Below are 20,383 nucleotides of genomic sequence, written 5' to 3'. Positions count from 1 at the left end.
GTCACCCTTTCAACCACAACACAATATGCAAATAATAGACATTTTCTAGCATCTTTTGTGTAACCATTCCCACCTACACCTGTTGTTAAGGATCTGCAGCAAACACAATGTATTGAGCAACAGTGGAGCCCATTATCTGTGGGTTGACTGACCGCTGGGGAGTGTCAATGCAATGTTCTATCCAGTCTTTGTGTATCTACGGTTTTAAGAGGATGTGACCTAACTTGGGAAGGAGCTAGAAAGTTAACTTTCAACAAACTAGTGCAGGGTGGCCCTAATATTTTGATCTAGGAGTGATCTGAGTGAACTCTGTGGTTGGTTAACCCATTGTGATCAGTGGAGGCTCGCAGTGGGAGTTCTGCGGGGTGGGGGAGGGGCAGGGTGGGGGGTAGTGAAGTCAGACATATGACGCCCACGAGTAAATTAAGTAAATAAATCAAACTATTTACCTTGCGCTCGCTGCATCGCCAAGGCAGGTACCCAGCAGTCTTTGTTTTTAGGCATTGTGTTCTGTACGAGTGAAGTTGGTGTCCAGGGTGAGTCCAATTGACTTTGTATTTATTGAAAGTTAGGGTTTAAAGTTGTCAAGGGTCAAATTGTTGAGCCTCATTTGTACATCTTCGTGTTTGTTGTTCTAGGCAAACAATAGGAATTCTTTCTTTTTGAGTTGAGCTTCAGGTAGATGCTGGACATTCAGGCCTGGATCATGTGAAGACAGTGTTTGAAGCATTGGATGTCTGCAATAAAGGAGATTTTTAAATTGCATTGTGTATGTATCATAGGCATATTGGTGAATCTTGATGCTGTTACCTGTCTCCTTCTGGAGGTTTTGATAATCATGATTACCATTATTGTGAGTTTGGAGTTGAACATAGCCTGCTTTTTCAATGAACGTCTTCACAAATGGTAACATTTTCTTGATCGAAACGGTGGTTCCACTGACAACAAATCTGCATCACATATAAGGCATCACAAATATCAAGAAGTTTGTTCTTTTGAACTAATTAAAAAGTAAAACAGTGGCTTGCAAGCTCCTACCACATTGGTGCTTTTGATTATTGTGATTACATTGGTTTGCTAGCGTGCCTTGTTTCTACACAGTCTTACGATGTATAACCTCGTTACTTCATCTTTGGATGGTGTCTTGTCAGTTAATGGAGATGTGAGATTAACACCGCATTGGTGTCAGTTCTACCAGTCCTGACATCGAATATACTGTCCACTGTTACCGGCATGCGCTACCAAGTCGAGTGCTAGGCTTTAACTAAAGCCTCAATTGGTGAACATAAACAGGGTTGCATGGGGTCCGCTGTCCCCTTAGCGAGGAGGATTGAAGCATAGCACTCAACTTGGCAGCGGGTGCTATTAACCGCAGACTTGCATGATATAACTGTGGGCCTTACATATTTTATAAGTATATAACCAATTTCCTCTCCTTTCTTTTTTTACTCTCAATTGGCAGAGTGATGATCTGTGTGTGTGTGTGTGTGTATATATATATATATATATATATATATATATATATATATACACACACACATATTCGACTTATTTGTTATAGGTAATAGGGAAGTATACTGTAAAATGTTTTTAATGTTTTTTTTATTCTATATTATGATGGCTGAACTTATTATAAAAAAAAATCCACCATTCTGATACACAAGTTTCATGTGTTGGGTGTACATAAAAAAACACCCCTTTATTCTAAATAAAACACCATCAACTGTGTGTGCTTACTGTTTTCAGGGGACGTGGCGAGGGTTCATGCATCTACATAAAACCACTGCCGATAAGGGCTTCTCTGGCAGGGTTGTCTGACTTTTATAACCGGAATAGGACTGGCCCAAATGGCAATCCGGCAATACCCGATGGGCTGGTGTGACAGATCAGTTTTATGGCCAGGTGGGCCGGTTTTTACTATTGATTTCTTTTTTGTCATCATTTTTTATTGCAAAAACAACAATTGATGGACAGAATGCAGAACAATGTCATACATTCACCCCAGTACAGAGATCTGGGCCTAAATCCATCGTTTTTTTGCACTCCACACCACCCCAGGTCAGACATGGCCATATGCAAATCAGCCTTGACCCTGGGCCTCATGGCAACAGTCCAGCCCGAACTGGTTGGGCCAGTTTTTACTATTGATTTCTTTTTTGTGTCATCATTTTTTTATTGGAGTTCAAAGATGGGCAATTTCATAGGTTACAAAACAATATAATAAATATAAATCAGTATGTGACAAATTATATACACCTGTAATATATTAAGGAAGAGGAAAAAAGGAGGGAAAGGGGAAAAGGCTATATATAGGGAGGGAAAGAAAAGAGAATTTGAATTTCAGGAATCTCAAAGAAAGGGGGTCCACACCTGCTGGAATATTTGTTCTTGGTCTTGTATCCTACAAATTACCTTTTCATAGGATGCTGTCTGTATCATCGCAACCATCCAGTCCTCTTTGGAGGGAGGGCTAGGTGATTGCCACAGCCTTAAAACACAAAGTTTAGCAGCAGTAAGTGCAGTGTGTAAGAGTCGACTTTGAGGTCGTGTAATAGAAGGACAACTTCTAAAGTCATGTAGTAGAATAGTGGCAGGTGTGAAAGGGAGTGAAAGAGGTTTACTATTGATTTCCTTGATATTACCACAAAGATTACCCGCAGCAAACATAAATGCATGGCATCTCCCATGCCTTGCAAAATACAGATACAAAGTGTCTGTACAAATTTAAAATTGGTCTGATTTGCAAATTAAAAGGCCTCTTTCATCCCTGCTCATAATCGTAACAATCTGGATCTAGATTGCCCACCCGAGAGAGCCTTGGACTGCTCGGACAGCGCTAACACTGAGTGTCAAGTGCTGAAGAGGTACGTGCAGTTGCTCAGGGTCCACTCTTGGGCCCTGTGGTCCTCTGGACTAGGGTCTGACAGAAGCCTTCAAGAAAAACATGCTGCAGATTTTTTGGTGCACTTCCGGCATCCTCCAATGCGCCTTTGGGCCACTTTGGCGCAGACAGTTCATGACGGACAACAAATGACCTACAATGTGATTTGTGCTGACCTAGACACTATGGATTGCCTGGGATTGGTGGTTGGCACCAGTGTTGTTTTCCACCGAGGCGCATGGATGCATTCCACACAATTCTCTGGAGATGGGCAAGCCTCTGTCATGGATATGCACTTTGATGGCTCAGTACTTGATGGTGAATAAAAGCTGATTCTTCCTTGTAGCATTTTAAAGAAAGTAGAGCCACAGTGCAGTCACTCGTCTATTGTCTCCTACTAAGCAGCTCCCGCATCGGATCAGAAAATTCGGAGGCTACTTCAGGGGTATAGTCAATAGGAAATTACATTCTCCCCACCACTGCAGCAGTTGCCCCAATCCTTTTGAGGCCAGGACGTTGGTGTGCCAAGCAGCATACAGGTCAGCAGAAGTGCCAGCCATCCCGGTCACCTTGCCCTCTGGTAACAGCCACGTAGCTACTTTAGTTTGCTCTTAGTGCCTTATACCCATCCTCTGTGTGTGGGGGAAAGGGAGATTCAGCACTTACTCTTAAGATGACAGGCCACCACTTCCAACAGATGGGTCCTACAAATTGTTCAGCATGACTATGCCCAAGCCTTTCTTTTGCTCCAGCAAACTTTACCCCCACATCAGCACAACTCTGAGGAGCACCGTTCCATTCTGTACAAGAGGCATGCATGTTGGCTACTGCAGTCCTATCAAGAGGTTTCCAGTTTCTGAAAGAGGAGATGGTTGTTACTCTCACTATTTCCTTGTGCCGAAGAAGGATGGTGACCTCCAGCATATTTGGGACCTTCTACCTCTGAATGCCTTCCTGTTGAAGGACAAATTGAAAATGCTCACGCTGGCATAGATATAGTCTGCTCTTGACCAGGGGACTGCATGGTTTATTTGGACCCATAGGATGCAGTCTCACAGACGTTACCTGCTGTTCCAGGTAGGGCAAGAGTACTTTCAGTTTATCCTGCTTCCTTTCGGCCACACAAGCGCTACTAAGGTCTTCAAGAAAGTTATGGCAGTGGTTGCCGCCCATCTTTGAAGTTTGGGGATACCAGTTTTTCCTTACCCTGACGACTGACTGTTGAAGGTGGGCTCGCCACAGTCAGTTGTAGCCCGCCTTCAGATGACTGCAATCCTCCTGAAATCATTTGGGTTCATATTCAATTAGCAGAATATGCAAATGACTCCTTATAGTAATTTGGAGCTATCCTGGATATATTGCAGTACAGGCCCTTCCTTCTGCTGCAACAGGCCCAGGGCAATTGGGCTATGATCCTGATGTTAGTCTCAGTCCCTGATCTCAGTGAAAGCAGCTCTTTGGCTTCTTGAACAGCTAGCTGCTTCATCCTCCTTGTCAGTTACACCAGATGGCACGTGCAGGTTGAACAATGTAATTTGAAGTTCCAGTGGGATCAGCATCAAATAAATCTATTTGGTGTCATTCAGATTTCAATTGAGATGGCTTACAAACTGCAGTTGGTCTCTTTGCCGGCCTCTCCCTTCCCCACCCAGAACTGACAGTGGTGGCAGATGCTTTGCTGCTGGATTGAGGAGGTAATTTGGGGGAGGTGGAGATCAGAGCGCTCTGGTCTCTGGCAGAAGCCCAGCTCCATATCAATCTGTTGTAATTGCTGGTCGTTCATCTAGCTCTGAAGCTTACTGTTGTCCATCAAGTGAAGGCTGGTCCAGGTTTACGCCATATGGTATTCCAACAATCAGGGTGTGGTGTGGAGTGGAGTGGAGTGCCAGGAGGCTCACAAATAGCCTACATCCTGAGGTGGCTCAGGGCATCTTCTGGCAGTGGAGAGGACTCTAGCAATATCTTTTTACCACAGTCAAGTAAGGGCAGTGTTAAAGGTTTTGTGCTTTGGAGTTCCATGAGAACATTTATTAGGAGACGCATTGCGGCTGGAATGGAACACAGGACTCCTGTATGCCTTCCAACCTCTGCACATTCTTCCCTGAGTTCTGAAAAAAGATCAAGAGCAACCCGGCCAAGTTATCCTAGTGGCTCCAGATTGGGCCACTAGAGTGTGGTATCTGGAAATTTCAGTCAGAGTGAATCTGTGCTCCGATCAGGCTGCCATTTAGTTGCAGCAGCAAGGCAGGCCCCTTCACCTAAACCTGCACAACCTACACCTCCATGCATGGAAACTGAGCAACGGCAGCTGACTGCATTTGATATGCTGCTGGAAGTAGTGGATGTCATTCTTGCTCCCAGATGCCATTCCACAGATTCCCTTTATGCCAGGCGCTAAGACAGTTTTTTTCCCTAGGGAGGTATCTGCAAAATTGACCCTTTACATTCCAAGTTGTGGAATGTTTTTCATCCTTGACCCAGCATGACCGTTCAGTGGGAACTATTAAGTTATTTTTCAGCCCTTTCTGCCTTTCTACATTTTCTGGACTAACTTTTCTTATATCACCCGTTGTGATGAGGTTTATAAAAAGTTTGACGCACGTTTCCTCCTGGACGATTAGTCATGCCACAGTGGGTCTTTCATTTGATCTTGATGTTTTTCATATGTACACCATTCAAGATAATACATAGCTGCTCACTGTGTCTAATGACTTTAAAGACTGTCTTTATAATTGTGATGACTTCAGCTAATAACATGAGTGAATTCCATGTACCTTTTGTGCAAGTGCCCTACACCACCTTATTCACAGACAAACGGGTACTGAGGACTTGGGTGGCCTTCTATCCTAAAGTTGTGACTTTTCTGTGTGGAACAATCCATCACCCTGCCAGTGTTCCCCACGCATCTTTCAAAAGAGGAAGCAAGGCTTCATAAGTTGGATCCAAAAGGGCTTTAAGTTTTTGTTACTCTTACCAAAGACCTGTGTTGCTAATCCGCTTTGTGTATAGTTCTCGTGGGCGAAAAAGAGAAGGCCGTGCAGAAGAGGATCCTGTCAAGGTGAATCCTACCTTGCCTTAAGATCTGCTGTGCTCTAGCAATAAAGCTAGCAATAAAGCAGCAGGCAGAAGGTTTGCAAGCTCATTCCATCTGGACTAAATCTGCTACCACTGCATTGGCATGCCTGTCCTTAACATCTGCCAGGCTGTGACATAGGCAACGGTGCATACTTTCAGGAAGCACTACTTCGTTGAAAGTCTGGTCCGGCGGGAAGGATATTTCACTATCTTGGTCCTGCAGGACTTTTGATGAGTCTACTGTTCTGACCCTCCAACTGGGGAGGTACTTCTTTGCTACCTTTTCTACAGGGAGGAATTTGGGGTTAGAAGTATCCATCAGAAGAACAAGTTTCGTACTGTTGGTAATGCTCTATCTGGTGTATATACTGTTGGTAATGCTCTATCTGGTGTATATTCTCTTCCTGCAGATTCCTCACTGCCCTCTCGCCTCACCGTTTTGTGGAGTGGCCTATTTTAGCACCAAAGATGGTCACAAATTAGGAATCGACACTCTGGGCCCAACAATTGTTTACCCTCTGCAAAATCAGATAAATACATCACCATGCAAAGGTGGCACTTTTATGTGGCTTCTCTGTCTTTTCTGGGGCAGTATGAAGCAAACACAGAGCTGCTTAGCTCCACAGCGGCAGGTGGCAGCATTGCTAGAGAAACTTTCGGATGCCTGGTGACACCCAGGTAGTATTAGAAGGTGAGGAATTGGTGGGTGTTCTCCTACAAAGAGCGTCACAGAAGGTATTTTTGCTAATGCTCCAAGGATATTGGAATGTTGACCCCCTCAGGCTGGGGTCCTGGAAGTATGCCTTGAAACAAACTGATGAAACTGTGTATATCATTATGCCCTCAGAAGTCTTACATCGAACACAGGCATGGTTCTAGTCTGGGAAACTACTGTAAAACCCAACCTTAAAAAAACAAATTAAAAAAAAACCACTGGTTGATAGTTGTACATAGAACGAGGCGTTTGATTTAGTTAATGACTATTCTTACACTGGTGTAATTTTATAGAGTAGTGCAAATTTATGAAGGCATAGCAGAGTACACCCCTAACCCTTGATTTTGAATTATTAGATAGCACGTTCTTGAGATCCTTGAAGGATATGCTGAAAATAACCCATCTTAGATTTAAAGCTGATAAGGGGGTATAGTCCACTAGGTTTATTCCACTGAGTGCCAGAGTCCATGTAGCCATGTTTGTTTTGGTGAAATATCTTCAGTTAGCATTTCTAAAGCCCACTATGCAAAATATACTAAATGAGATGGCTGATTGTGCGGGCCTGCATTTTTATTTCTTGCTTTGACTCGTTTTTAACAAGTTGAAAGGAAATCTAGTATTGAGGCTTTGATTCCCCCCTAAGTTGGACTGTATTGAAAGAGTTGAACCAAGTAAATAGCTGGCTCTATTTATAAGACTTTTCTCTTTGACATTTTATAGTCTACATTAGCTCCACGTTAAAGGGGAAAGATGGAGTACCCAGATTCTTTTGTGTAACTTAATATATTTTGTGGGTAGATTTAGGCTAAAAGTGTTGCCTCTGGGGCAAGAACAGTGAATTTGGAAGAGGCAGGAGCTGCCTTAGTCTTGTATAATGACTGGTAAGGCAGTTGACGATTGTATACACTTTCTATGGCTTTCCGTCCCTTTACAGAGATTTAAATTATTTAGCTCAATACTGTTAAATTTCCTTATCAATAGATCAGAAGTGTTCCTATTTGCATGAATAGGGGAAAGCTTAGCAACTAGTGATGTTGTGGGAAATGTGGTCAAAGAAGCTTTAACAAAACCTAAGATAAGTGTGGAACACTTAGTATTATTAACAACATACTTGTAGTCCCTGGGCACAGATGAATAAGACGACTATATGTTGTTTCTAGCATAATTCGTAGTGCCGCTCACTTTTCCCTGCCATTGCCGAGTTAAACGGAGGTTTTTCTCGTTTCCAAGGAGAGGTCTACAACGCTGTTTTCGCAACAAGAGAGGTCCGACCACTGGTGGGAACTTGTCCGCAATTGGCGGACTGACTGCACGCTCCCAGTGGTTTGTGAGACCCAGGACCACAAGGCGCACTACCGGGGGACTGCGAGGCCCAGCATCCACCACTGAACCCAGCTGGTGCCTCTTCCCCTGGCGGACACGCCCCCTCGCTTGCCTGCTCATTACCTTTCGCGCCACCCGCTCCGCGGGTGCCGCTCACTTTTCCCTGCCATTGCCGAGTTAAACGGAGGTTTTTCTCATTTCCAAGGAGAGGTCTACAACGCTGTTTTCGCAACAGAGGTCCGACCACTGGTGGGAGCTTGTCCGCAATCGGCGGACTGACTGCACGCTCCCAGTGGTTTGTGAGACCCAGGACCACAAGGCGCACTACCGGGGGACTGCGAGGCCCAGCATCCACCACTGAACCCAGCTGGTACCTCTTCCCCCGGCGGACACGCCCCCTCGCTTGTGAGTACTTAATTGATCTTTTTGTTACCGCGCCCGGGACGCGCCCGGGCTGCGCCCGGGCTAAGACCGGGCTGTTTGAGGCTGTTTGAGGCCCGGAGAGACTGGACTGGGCCACTCCCTTTGTAAACTATTTTAATACAATCTTAATATGTTTATAAACACATTAACTATTTAAGATTTTTATCTGTTACCATTTGTGCCTTTTTCCCCCTACCATCTTACCATGGTAGTTACTAGAGGAAAGAAGATAGTTGCCCAAGGGAGTGTAGGGAAACTGTTAGGTCCCATGGACGACTTCATTACCAAAGCGAACTCTTTTATTGACCAAAGTATTTCATTAATGGAGAAAAGGGTTTCTCTAGATTTAGACTTCGCCAAAAGATCCACCCTGGGAAATCTTGCAGAAGCTAGAACACCAGTTTCCAGTAACAACCAAGAAAGGCCAAGGGTGGTTGGTGAGGGAAGACGTAGTTTACCCAACAACGTAGACCTGTCTGTATCTGTGCTCGTAGATTCACCCCTAAGCTCAGATATAGAAAAAAACCCTGATTTACCCCCTCAATCCCCTACACAAACGTCATCCACGGAGAGAATCCAAGCTAGAGGAAGGAGGGAAGGTGCAATAAGCAAAAGAAAGAATATCCAAATAATCTCTAATAGAACTATGACGGAACCCCTCCCTAGTACTCCTCACATTCCACTTCCAAGATTAGACCAAAATACTGTCACTGTACTAATACATCAGGATGACCAGGAAGGTTCCACCCCTGTAATAATAGACTCACCAATTCTAGTATCCACTGATAAGGGTCTGATAGACTTCGATAATGCAATCATGCTAAATAAAATCGCCAATCTCCTTAAACTATCCTTACAACCAATAGAACAAAAATTAGCAAAACTAGAGAGTCAGATCTCAAAGCTCATTACTTTCTCACAACACAAACAGGTGGCTGTCTCCCAGAATAGAGGGGGAACCAACTCTGCTCAGCACCCCCTCTCGAACTCCTCAGGCGTTACTACAAAACCTGTCATTCCCCAAACGAATGTAGCACAGACTGCAACACCTATAGCACCGACTCCCATTCCAATATCCTTAGCAACGCCTACCGTGAGCACACCAAACCCAACCATCAAAGTAGTAACCACATCGAAACAGGGAAATGCCTTGCCACCAAAAACATCTTCGTTGCAGCCAGCGGCAAGAAACAACGCAGCTCCCAAAACTCCGACACACAATTCCTTTCCTCAACCAATTAAAAGGAACGCACCAAGAGGTCCCGGAGAGGTTAGAGCCCCTGTAGATTTACCACCAGAGGCTGCACCGTACGTAGCGGTTATGACTGGTGTACCGGAGTTAGCTTCGAACAATGCAGAACCACCCTGGTCACTGAAAAATAAAGTACATTATTGGCTACAGACAAACCGTCCAATGCCACCAAATTGCCATGGAAGGATTTCTTCATTGTGCAGAACTCCCTGGGTGGGAAAAGGCAGAAAACTGCTTCCAGGGGACTGCATCGTCATTACTTTAGAAGATTCCTGGGTAGCAGACTATATCAGCTCCTGGGATCAACCTAACGCAAATGGGGGTATCAGCATTAAACCGCTGTCTTTCTTTTATCCTACAACTTTACCTAACAATAACAATTTCTTTGAGGATCCTGTCTTTCCCTGGGTTGAACCAGCCCCACGTCCGGTTACATTTTATGACAACAGACAACATGGAGCTCCTCGCTTCCGTGAGTACGAGAATCCCTGGCACCTAGTAAGACAACGTCGTCAGGGAGGGAACTGGGAGGAATGGGGACAACAACAGCAGAGGATGGCCCACAGAGAACCGCCCCGATGGGACCCCTGGCAGAATGTCCCGCTAACAAAACGATTTAGCGCACTAGAAATGGTCGATTGACCATCAAGGGATGTGGAACACATTAATCCCAATCTACCACATTCCCCCCCCCCAATAGAAAATATGATGCCGCCCCCAGTGACAGCAAATCTAAAAAATGATGTATTAACTATTCCCCTCCTATTTTGGAATGTGGCGGGTCTATGTTCAAAGATCGAGGACACTACGGCCCTGAATTTCCTAGAACAAGGGGAAATAATCTGCCTCCAAGAGACATGGTCCGTAACAGAGCTCCATCTTCTGGGCTATAAAACGTATTTCTCCCCAGCTATCCGCAGCACAATAGGTAGGCCCAAAGGAGGGCTAATAACATACATTGCCAACACACTTACCCTCCTAAAAGTGTCCAACGTATTTACTGATCCCAATTGCCTGATTCTATCCCTGTCTCTCGTAAACAAGGACATCATTCTCCTAGTAAATCTCTATAACAATCTAGACGAAAATGACTTTCTGATCCTTGTCAGAAACATACAGGAGAGATTAAGAACTCTCTACCAGTGGAAGGACCACCCCGGAATGATCCATCTTCTATGGGGAGGGGATTTTAACCTCCACCCATGCTCTATGGCAAATTCCCAATGCTGTGGGTTTGCAGACGAACACGAGGCTCCATTAGCCCACTTCGTCCACAATAAATCGGGAAATACAATGAATAATATACTCTGGTAATTGCTAACTGCCCAAACCTGGAAAAAAACTTTTTTTATCCGACTTATGTGGGCAGACGCCATCAGACGGCAGTCGATTATATTCGCCTGTCTCCGGGATTGCTCCCGATGGCCAAAGCCTTCCATGTCATCGCTAATCCATTAAGCGATCATTCCGCCCTGAAAATGGACCTCCACATCACTGAATCCAAAGCCAAACTCACAGAAGTATCCAACACTCTCGCTCAAAACAGGTTAGAACTGGCAAAAAACAACGGCTTCTCAATAAAATGGGAAAAAGTTAACCCCCAATGAAATTACAAAAAATTTAGTGGACCGGGCATATCCGAACATAATTAAATGCTTGGATCCAGCGGCAAATCATAAAGAGGTTTTAAACAACTTTACAGAAATCTTGGAAATAACTAAGGGATTGCTTACGGTGAAAACACCCAAACACCTCAGTAAGAAAGGCTGGTTTAACCACAATTGCACTGGAGCCCTATCTGATCTAAAATCCGCTCTTCACAATAAACCAAGAGATGCGGCCCTTATCCAACTCCTCAGACGAAAATACTCTCAAGAACGCAAGCTAAGAGCTCAAGAACTGAAAGAGAAGCTCTGGGAAGATCTAAACAAGAGCGCTCTCTTAAAAAACAGTCAGGCCTTTTGGCGAACGGTCAGATCCCCCTATCTCACAGATAACAATTCTCTTAGGATAGAGGTGGCCATAGACGAGGATACCTAGGTAACCCATTTCGCAAGTATTTTTAAAGATCATGCGTGCGCAGATGGGTCAACGAATCTCCTCACCAAGGTACAATACCCAATTCCATTGTCTTTTGACATTTCTGACATATTAGTGGCCTTAGATAAAAGTAAAACTGGAAAAGCTCCCCGCCCTGATGGCGTCCCAGTGGACCTTTTTAAATCTAACTTAGAACTATGGGCGCCCATCCTCACAAGAGTGTGCACAGCTGCTGCTAGTGAGGGCATATTAGACTCTTGGACCAGGTCAATCATGGTCCCCATTTTCAAGAAAGGGGACCGCCAGGATGTGAAATGTTACCGCCCCATCTCACTCCTGGACTCTCTTGGTAAAGTGGTGGGGAGGGTCATCTTGGAGAGACTTCAGCAGTGGGGCGAGGAAAGAGGCATTATTTCAGACCTGCAGTTTGGGTTCCGAGAAGGTTTTGGGACGGTGGAGCAGGCCCTTAATCTCGGTTTGATAATGGGCAAATACATGCAGGCAAAGAAGAGTACGGTGTACATGGTCTATGTGGACCTGTCCGCCGCATTCGACTGCGTCTCGCATTCAAAACTATGGACAGTCCTAAGACAAATGGACGTGGACCCCTCCCTATTAGATTTTCTGAGAGCTCTATTCGGGTGCCTCAGCGAGAGTTCGCTTTGGAAGAAACGGCGAGCTGACGGCGTCCTTTGGAGTGGAGCGGGGAGTCGGGCAGGGTTGTGTCCTGGCCCCCTTCCTCTTCTCACTTTATACCAATGGCTTGGAGGAGGGTATGTTGAGGGGGGCCCAGGACCTCCCAAGAGTAAACCAGCGCCTGATCCCGGCTCTGCTCTATGCGGATGACGCCGTCATCCTGGCGCAAACTCCGCGTGAACTCCAGAGCTCATTGAATAGATACACTACCTTTATGAGTAGTTTGGATCTAAAAGTGAACGTAAAAAAAACGTTTGTCATGATCTCGGGGGGGGGGGGTGTGAAGAAAGGCACAAAAAAGATATATCTTGACAATCAAGGACTCGAGACCACCGCCCAGTACCCATACCTCGGGATCATGATAGACGACAGCCTGACATGGAAACCAGCAGTGGAGACAAGATGCCACCTGTTTAAAAGATCGATAGCGGCCTTACAGATTTTCTCGCAGAAGCTGGGGAGGAGGGCCCCAGTGGAGCTATTGAAAATCTATAACGCCAAGTGTCAGGCCATCGCTCTCTACGGAGCAGGAGTGTGGGGTCACACACACTAGAGCCCTCCAGGTGATCGAAAACACATTCTTAAGATTTCTTTTAGCTACACCAAGAGGCACATCAACCTATGCCTCCCATATGGAACTGGGAATCCCTTACCTTGAGGACCTACTTAAAATTCAGCCCTTAATGTTGTGGAGGCGCATTTGGTCATCTGACAAACGCGCTAACACAGTCAATTGTGGCTGACACAATGTCACTCGACCACTCCTCAAAGCTAAAGTGGCTCTCCTATATTAGAATTTTTTTTTACAGACCTCGGCCTTGAGAACTATTATTTCCAACCAGAGTCGATAGTCGGCTTGTCGAAGAAGGGCCTGAAGCAATTAGCCCTTCATCACTTGGAAACAATGAGACTGACATCAGAGGCAATAAAACCATCAGTTATTCACGCGAACCTGGTCCAGACAACTTATGGCATTCAACCGTACTTAACTTTGCAGATTAAAACATACGAGAGAATGCTGATGACCAGATTCAGACTGGACACTTTCTTTAGATTGGTTGTTTTTCCAACGAATAAAGTCTGGGAACCAAAATTGCCCCCATGTCCCTGTGACGGGAAATCCACACAGTCCAACATAGATGTGATCATGTTCTGTAAATTTTACCACCCGCACAGAAAAAGTTGGCTTCTCCCCACATTTAGGCGGTGGGGCCTTAGACAGTGTCGACCAGCATTTTACCGACTCCAAATGTTAGAGACTGAAGATGTGTTACGTAGTTTTAATTTTTTTGAAATGTATTATGAATCACAGAAAACAGCTTTAATTGAAATCTACTACTATTTTAATATGCCTGAAACCGTCTTTTGTATGAACCTTTTTTACAAATCACTGTATAACTTGCATCTTTTTACCAATTGTACTGTTTGTCTCTTTTATGGTTTTCTTTGTGATACACCGAATAAAGAGTTATATATATTACCTACTGGCAGTCGCCAGTAGGTATATATAGTTAGAATTTTCAAAAATCCCATAGAGAAAAAATCCTATGTCTAATCACTTTGGCGTTTGTGGACGGAATTGGCTGAAATTTTCAGGAAAATGGAACATTTTGTTTCTGAGCAGCCCCTGAAAATTTGGGGGGGGGGGGTTCGTCAAGGGGGGGCCGAGAAAAAAGGGGGGTCCCAAAACGCGTTTTTCCCATGTTAATTTCCATAGGGCGGTTGGCCTCACTTTTAGCCCGAACGGCTGAATGGATTTGCACGAAACTTGGCAAAATTGTAGGGACCGGTAGCCCGATGTGCCTTTGCTAGGTCTCAATATATGTGCTCCAGTGGATTTTGAGAAATTAACGTTAAAAAAAAGATATATATCTGTGACAGCGTCCCGGGTAGCGCTCCGTTTCGCGTACTTTTCGCGTTACGGAGCTTTGCGAAGCTGATTGGCTCTCCGGTGTCTGTAAACATTCCAAACAGTCCGTAGCGGCTGCCATCTTGTCTCTCGGTAGGATCGAGAGACAAGAGGAGGCTAAAGCGAAGGGGCAAATGACCATAAGGGGGCATAGTAGATCCTCCCTGACCCCTTAGGTTTGATGTGGAGGCTTTAAAAGGGCCCCGCGGGGCAAAAAAAAAAAATCGTTTTTTTTTCGTGGGGTGCGCCCGGTACGCGTAACGGAAAGCGGACTGGGGAGCGTACTACAAGGAAACAAGAATGATTGACTTTTAACTTATTGTATGTTTATAGACTTTTTTTTTTTTTTTCTGCTGAGTGACGTCTCGGCCTATCTCCACGGGATGCAGTCCCTACCATCTCGGCGTTTAAGCCCAGGGGGACCGGTAGTGTGGGAGAGATAACGTCTGTTAACGTTCGATTTGAAGGAAATCAGGAAGTGTTGATAAACATTGTCTGCGCCATCTTGCCTTTTTTCAAATGCCACACTTTTGTCGTGCACGGCAGCCATTTTAGATGCCTTGACCAGACCCACTCTCTGCACGCTGTCGATCCTTAGCATGGCTCCCCACCCTCGCAAGCATCTCCCCCAGGCACTGGTCACCCCCGCTCTGTCTTATGCATGGGCAATAAACCTCCCCCATCTGCGCTGCTCTTCCCTGAGAATCACACCCTGTGCCCGCCCGACACAGGGTGTGATTCTCCCTTACGCCCTTACGCCCTATTCACTACCACACCCTCTGACACTCCTCTTCCTCTGTGTCCGATTGTCCAGGCCGGTCCCAGGCTATCACCTAGCCCTGCAGATGTAGTTTATGGCCCCAGCTGTAAAGAATCACCCCTCTTCAAAGGAGTTACAGTAGATCAAGGCCCCCACCCGATGAGATCCGTCACACCACACGCGTTCCTACTATCTGAAAACCATCCTGTATTGTGATTGGGGAGGGGACCGAGCCTGAAGCGGAAGATTCCAGGGATGCCTCTTTGTACATCAAAGTTTTTACAATTATGTGTCACATTAAAAATATATAGCACTCCAACAAAGTAGTAGGATTATAAAACTTTAATAACTTATAAATATATACAACGCAACAAAAACAGTAAATACATTTAAACATTTTTTTCAAAAAAGAAGCAACAATGGTCAGTAGCTGTGTTTTGTGCGAATAGTCCCAAGGCAGCACAACGTGCTGAGTTCTGGACGGCACCCAGGTGATGTTACCTGGGTGCCGCTCTGGTTTTTGGTATCTTACAATGCAGCTCCGAAAAACGGCGTGGGGTGTCCCGGGGGGTGCGGGGGGAGGCCTCGTCAGTAGCGGTCTGTTGTGCGAATAGTCCCAAGGCAGCAGAATGCGCTGAGATGTGGATGGCACCCAGGTGATGTCCAGTAAGTTGCCGCACTGGTTTTGGTATCCTACAATGCTGCTCCGAATAACGGCGTGGGGCGCCCCGGGGGGGGGGGTGAGGCGGCGTGAACGGGCCTCCCCAGGTGGAGGCTCGTCTGCTGTAGTGGGGCGCCCCTTTACCGTTTCAGTTGCCATTCCGCCCGCTTTTGGTACACTGTGCCAAAATCCGCCATTCAGCTGAGTTGCGCCCACTCTTGCGGTGCAGCGATAGGCGGCTGCCACAGGACTCTCAAAATGGCGGCAGGCTCTTTCCTTTTTGGGCCTGGTCCACTGAAATGGCCCTGGGACACCTTGGAACTCGGACGCTTGTCTGCTAGGTCTTGGACCCCATTCTCGAAAGCGTCCCCTCAGCCTTGAAGATTCTACAAAAGTCTTGGGGGCCCCCGACTCCTGCAGGCTTCCGGTGGGGAGCGGCTGCCATGATTGCTCGCGGAATGACCACGACGGAGCCACGAGATGGTGGTGCTTTCATGCGGACGCCAGCTTCAGTCTGAAACATCCAGAAACAAGGTGGGGTTTCATCGTTTGGGGAAAAAAAAATGTTTTAATCCAATGAAAAGTGTTATTTTTAGGTCATGTGATCAAGCCTTCCATCATTAGGAAACCAAAAGTAAAATGAACCAATGAAAAGTTTTATAAACAAGTCACATGACCGGTTATGCGGCATAGGGCTATAAAAAGCGTAGAAAATCCGTTGGCACGTGAGGCGGCGTCAGTAGCGGACCGATGTGCGAATAGGCCGAAAGGCAGCACAACGCGCCAAGATCCGGATGGCACCGAGGTGGTGTCCAGCAAGTTGCCGCACTGGTGTGGCCATCCTACAATGCTGTGCCGAAAGTCGGCGTGGGGTGCCCCGTTGGCCTGTGAGGTGGCGTCAGTAGCGGACCGATGTGCGAATAGGCCGAAGGCAGCGCAACGCGCCAAGATCCGGATGGCACCGAGGTGGTGTCCAGCAAGTTGCCGCACTGGTGTGGCCATCCTACAAGGCTGCGCCGAAAGTCGGCGTGGGGCGCCCCGTTGGCCTGTGAGTTCGCGTCAGTCAGTGGGGGCTGTTTGAGGATCTGACTGCATTGGAAAGCAATGTGATGCTGTGCGTCACCCCCAAGATGGAAGTTCCTCGGCTGCAGTGGGGCGCCCCTTGGTGTTTCACTCGCTATGCAGCTGAGTTGCGTGCGCACTTGCGGCGAATAGGCCGAAGGCAGCACAACGCGCCGAGATCTGGATGGCACCGAGGTGGTGTCCATCAAGTTGCCCCACTGGTGTGGCCATCCTACAATACTGCGCCGAAAGTCGGCGTGGGGTGCCCGAAGGAGGGGGGGGGGGAGGCGGCGCAAACGAGCCTCTCCCGCTTCTCCATGTGGAGGCACTTCATCTGCAGTGGGGCGCCGAGATCCGGATGGCACCGAGGTGGTGTCTAGCAAGTTGCCGCACTGGTGTGGCCATCCTACAATGCTGCGCCGAAAGACGGCGTGGGGTGCCCGAAGGGGGGGGGGCGGCGCAAACGAGCCTCTCCCGCCTCTCCAGGTTGAGGCACTTCATCTGCAGTGGAGCGCCGTCTAGCTGAGTTTCGCCCGCTCTTGCTGCTACAGCGACAGGCGGCTGCAACAGGACTCTCAAAATGGCGGCTTGTTGTTTGGATTTGGGCCTGGTCCACTAAAATGGCCCTGGGACACCTTAGAACTCGGACGCTAGAATTTTTTTTCCTTTCCTGTACATGCAAAAAAGGTAAATGCCCGGTACGTTACCTGCCTCATCTGCCACGATGTACTCTCCAGAGGAACCGAAGAAAAATATAGTTATGGTAATTATACCATGCATCGTCATATGGAGAGGTGGCACCGATTAATTATAGTGCTGCACAAAAGAGAGATTTGGAGGACAACCCCCGACCTGCCAGTACATTCACCAAAGAAGTGCCACTGACAGCATCAGAGGCAAGGGAAACGGTCCCAAATATTCAGAAGAACTTTGGAAAGATTAAAATGACATGTTTAGATTGTGGCAAATTAATTTCCTGTGGACAGATGAGTGTTACTCTAATAAATACAGCATATGAACATCATCATAGTCGATGGTTGGTGGAGACATTTTGACTATATCCTGGACCTGCCCGTCCTCGCCCAAAATGGCGCCGGAATAAATGGGACTCGTAACTCCTTGTTGTGTACTGGTTGCACAACCTTGATATCACGAGATACGTATGCAGTTTTGAAGCACATGGCGGGCGGGGACGAGAATTGATTGAATATTTCGACATCCCTATTGATATTAAGTTCTGATGTTATTGATTACTGTACTATTGAAAGTTCGAATTAACGTCACCCATGGTACTTGCCCGCAAATGTATATCTAGATAATTTTAATGTAACTGGCCCTGTCGTATTTTAATTATAAAATGTACGTCCACCGATTCCGCAACTGTTAGACACCTTAGTTCTTGCAACCTAATGGCCCGCCCGTTACGTTCCTCTACAGTGTAAATGTCTCCTCATCATATACGATTACAGTTTGCTCCGTGGCCGGCCCACGTGGTTATAGGCCCGTATTTGTATACTGACATTTTCACAATAAAGGTTTTTAAAAGAAAACATGGTAAACATGGTAGTAGTATTTACATTGGTAAAGTTTTTAATAATAGTCACTGTTTTCGAATCAGTAAAAGGCAAGTGAAATAAAGCAGTCCAATTACATGAAGGGTAAAAGGTATAATACGCAGGAACGCAGTAAAGATAAATGGTCAAGGGCTGTTGTGTTTTCTACTCCTGCAACATAAAGTGATCGATAAGAATCTGATATTCGGGCGTATCGGCGACACAGCAGGCCGAGCCTCTTTTGCTCAACGGCTCCGTCATGGGACGAAGAAACGCCCTTTTTCTCGAAAAAGGAATATATTTTACTTGCAGGACAGTTGTAAATTTTCCGGGAAAGTACATTAGCCTGGAACATTATAACATATATGTTTAAGAAAAAATAATGTTCGAAAGTAATAAAAAGTGTAATTTTTAGGTCATATGACCAAGCCTTTCATCATTAGAATAAGAAAAGTAAAATGAACCAATGAAAAGTTTTATTAACAAGTCACATGACCTGTTATGCTTACTTTACGCGCCGCGCCCCGGATCGCTTCCGGGAAGCTGCGCTTCGCGCACCGGAGCACTTCCGGATGCTCTAACGCGGCGCGTCATATGACGCATTACGCGACAACGCAGGTCCAGAATATAGTCAAAATGTCTCCACCAACCAGCGGTCGGAACACAACCCCTTTCAGCAGGCTAAATAGTTCTGTTAAATGACAACAGAAGGGACAGGCAACAAGAACCATCAGTCAAAGAGGGGAGGGCAAGTTCTTCTCTACCGGGTCACGTTGGGGCGCTACCGGAACTGATCGAATTGGTAGTCTACAGTGTTTCTGGATGTTTCAGACTGAAGCTGGCGTCAGCATGAGAGCACCACCATCTCGTAGCTCCGTCGTGGCCATTCCACGAGCAATCATGGCAGCCGCTCCCCACCAGAAGCCTGCGGGAGTCGGGGGCCCCCAAGACTTTTGTAGAATCTTCAAGGCTGAGGGGACGCTTTCGAGAATGGAGCCCAAGCCCTAGCAGACAAGCGTCCGAGTTCCAAGGTGTCGCAGGGCCATTTTAGTGGACCACGCCCAAATCTGAAGAGCCGGCCGCCATTTTGAGAGTCCTGTGGCAGCCGCCTATCGCTGCACCGCAAGAGCGGGAGCAACTCCACTACATGGTGAGCGAGACGCTGTAGTCGCAAGAGCGGGCGGTAAACAGCTGAATAGCGGAAGAGGCACAGTGTAGCAAAAGCGGGCGGAATGGCAACTGAAACGGTAAAGGGGCGCCCCACTACAGCGTGTCTTTAGGTCAAACGGATTGTGGGACAAGGTCAAGAATGGAAGAGTCACCAAAAGGCAAAAAGTTCCGCTTGACCCCGGGAGCCGGCCACCTATGTCGGGGGCGATCTCAGGCCACACCAGGGCAACACGACTTGGGGAGGGGGCCGTAGCCAAGCGCCCCCTCCGAGTCCGCGCCATCACACCGTCCCTCGGGGGCCTCCGTCAAGCGGTTCAGGGAGGCACCGCATCACATTGTTTTCAAATGCAGTCACGTCCTCAAACAGCCCCCACTTACATTGAGAATAGTGAAGCTGTAGCAGGTGCAAATAAGCTTCAGACAGTCTAACAAGCACTCCTCAAAACTTTGAACTATCAGAGTGCATGAGTTTCATGCTCGATCGATTGAGCTAGCCGGATCGGGCAACAAAAAGTATAAAATAGTTATGTAAATAGTTATTTAATAAAATGTTTTACCCTGTTACTTTGCTGGTGTGTTGTATATATTTATAATATTTGCATAGGGTTTGTCGTTATTTTGGGCGGGGTGGGCGGCGGAGCCGAGCTGTCTTGCAGCCATCATGGCGTCGAGCTCGGTTCCTCTCACTAGTTTCGTATTTCTCATGAGGGGTTGTTCCTAATGTTTCTATTTTAGCGAGGTCAAAAAGAGATCCCATTAGTGGCCTACTGACTTTGCTCGATTCTTTTTGTTTTTTTACACGATTTTTCACTATCTGCAAAGACTAAACAGAGTATTGCGACTCTGTGCTTGTTTGTAAATAG

The 20,383-nt window shown here is 46.5% G+C and overlaps 1 protein-coding gene across 1 annotated transcript in view; it reads left to right on the top strand.

Moving 5' to 3' along the window:
• The window catches only part of SHTN1 (shootin 1), a 711,155-nt gene that overhangs the window by 414,719 nt on the left and 276,053 nt on the right, over positions 1-20,383 (top strand). The gene's annotated exons all lie outside the window — the stretch shown is intronic.

Source organism: Lissotriton helveticus, chromosome 5_1, assembly GCF_964261635.1.
Source record: "Lissotriton helveticus chromosome 5_1, aLisHel1.1, whole genome shotgun sequence".
Classification (NCBI taxonomy): domain Eukaryota; kingdom Metazoa; phylum Chordata; class Amphibia; order Caudata; family Salamandridae; genus Lissotriton; species Lissotriton helveticus.
Note: the sequence above shows the minus strand (reverse complement) of the source record. Positions and strands in the feature narration are given on the sequence as shown.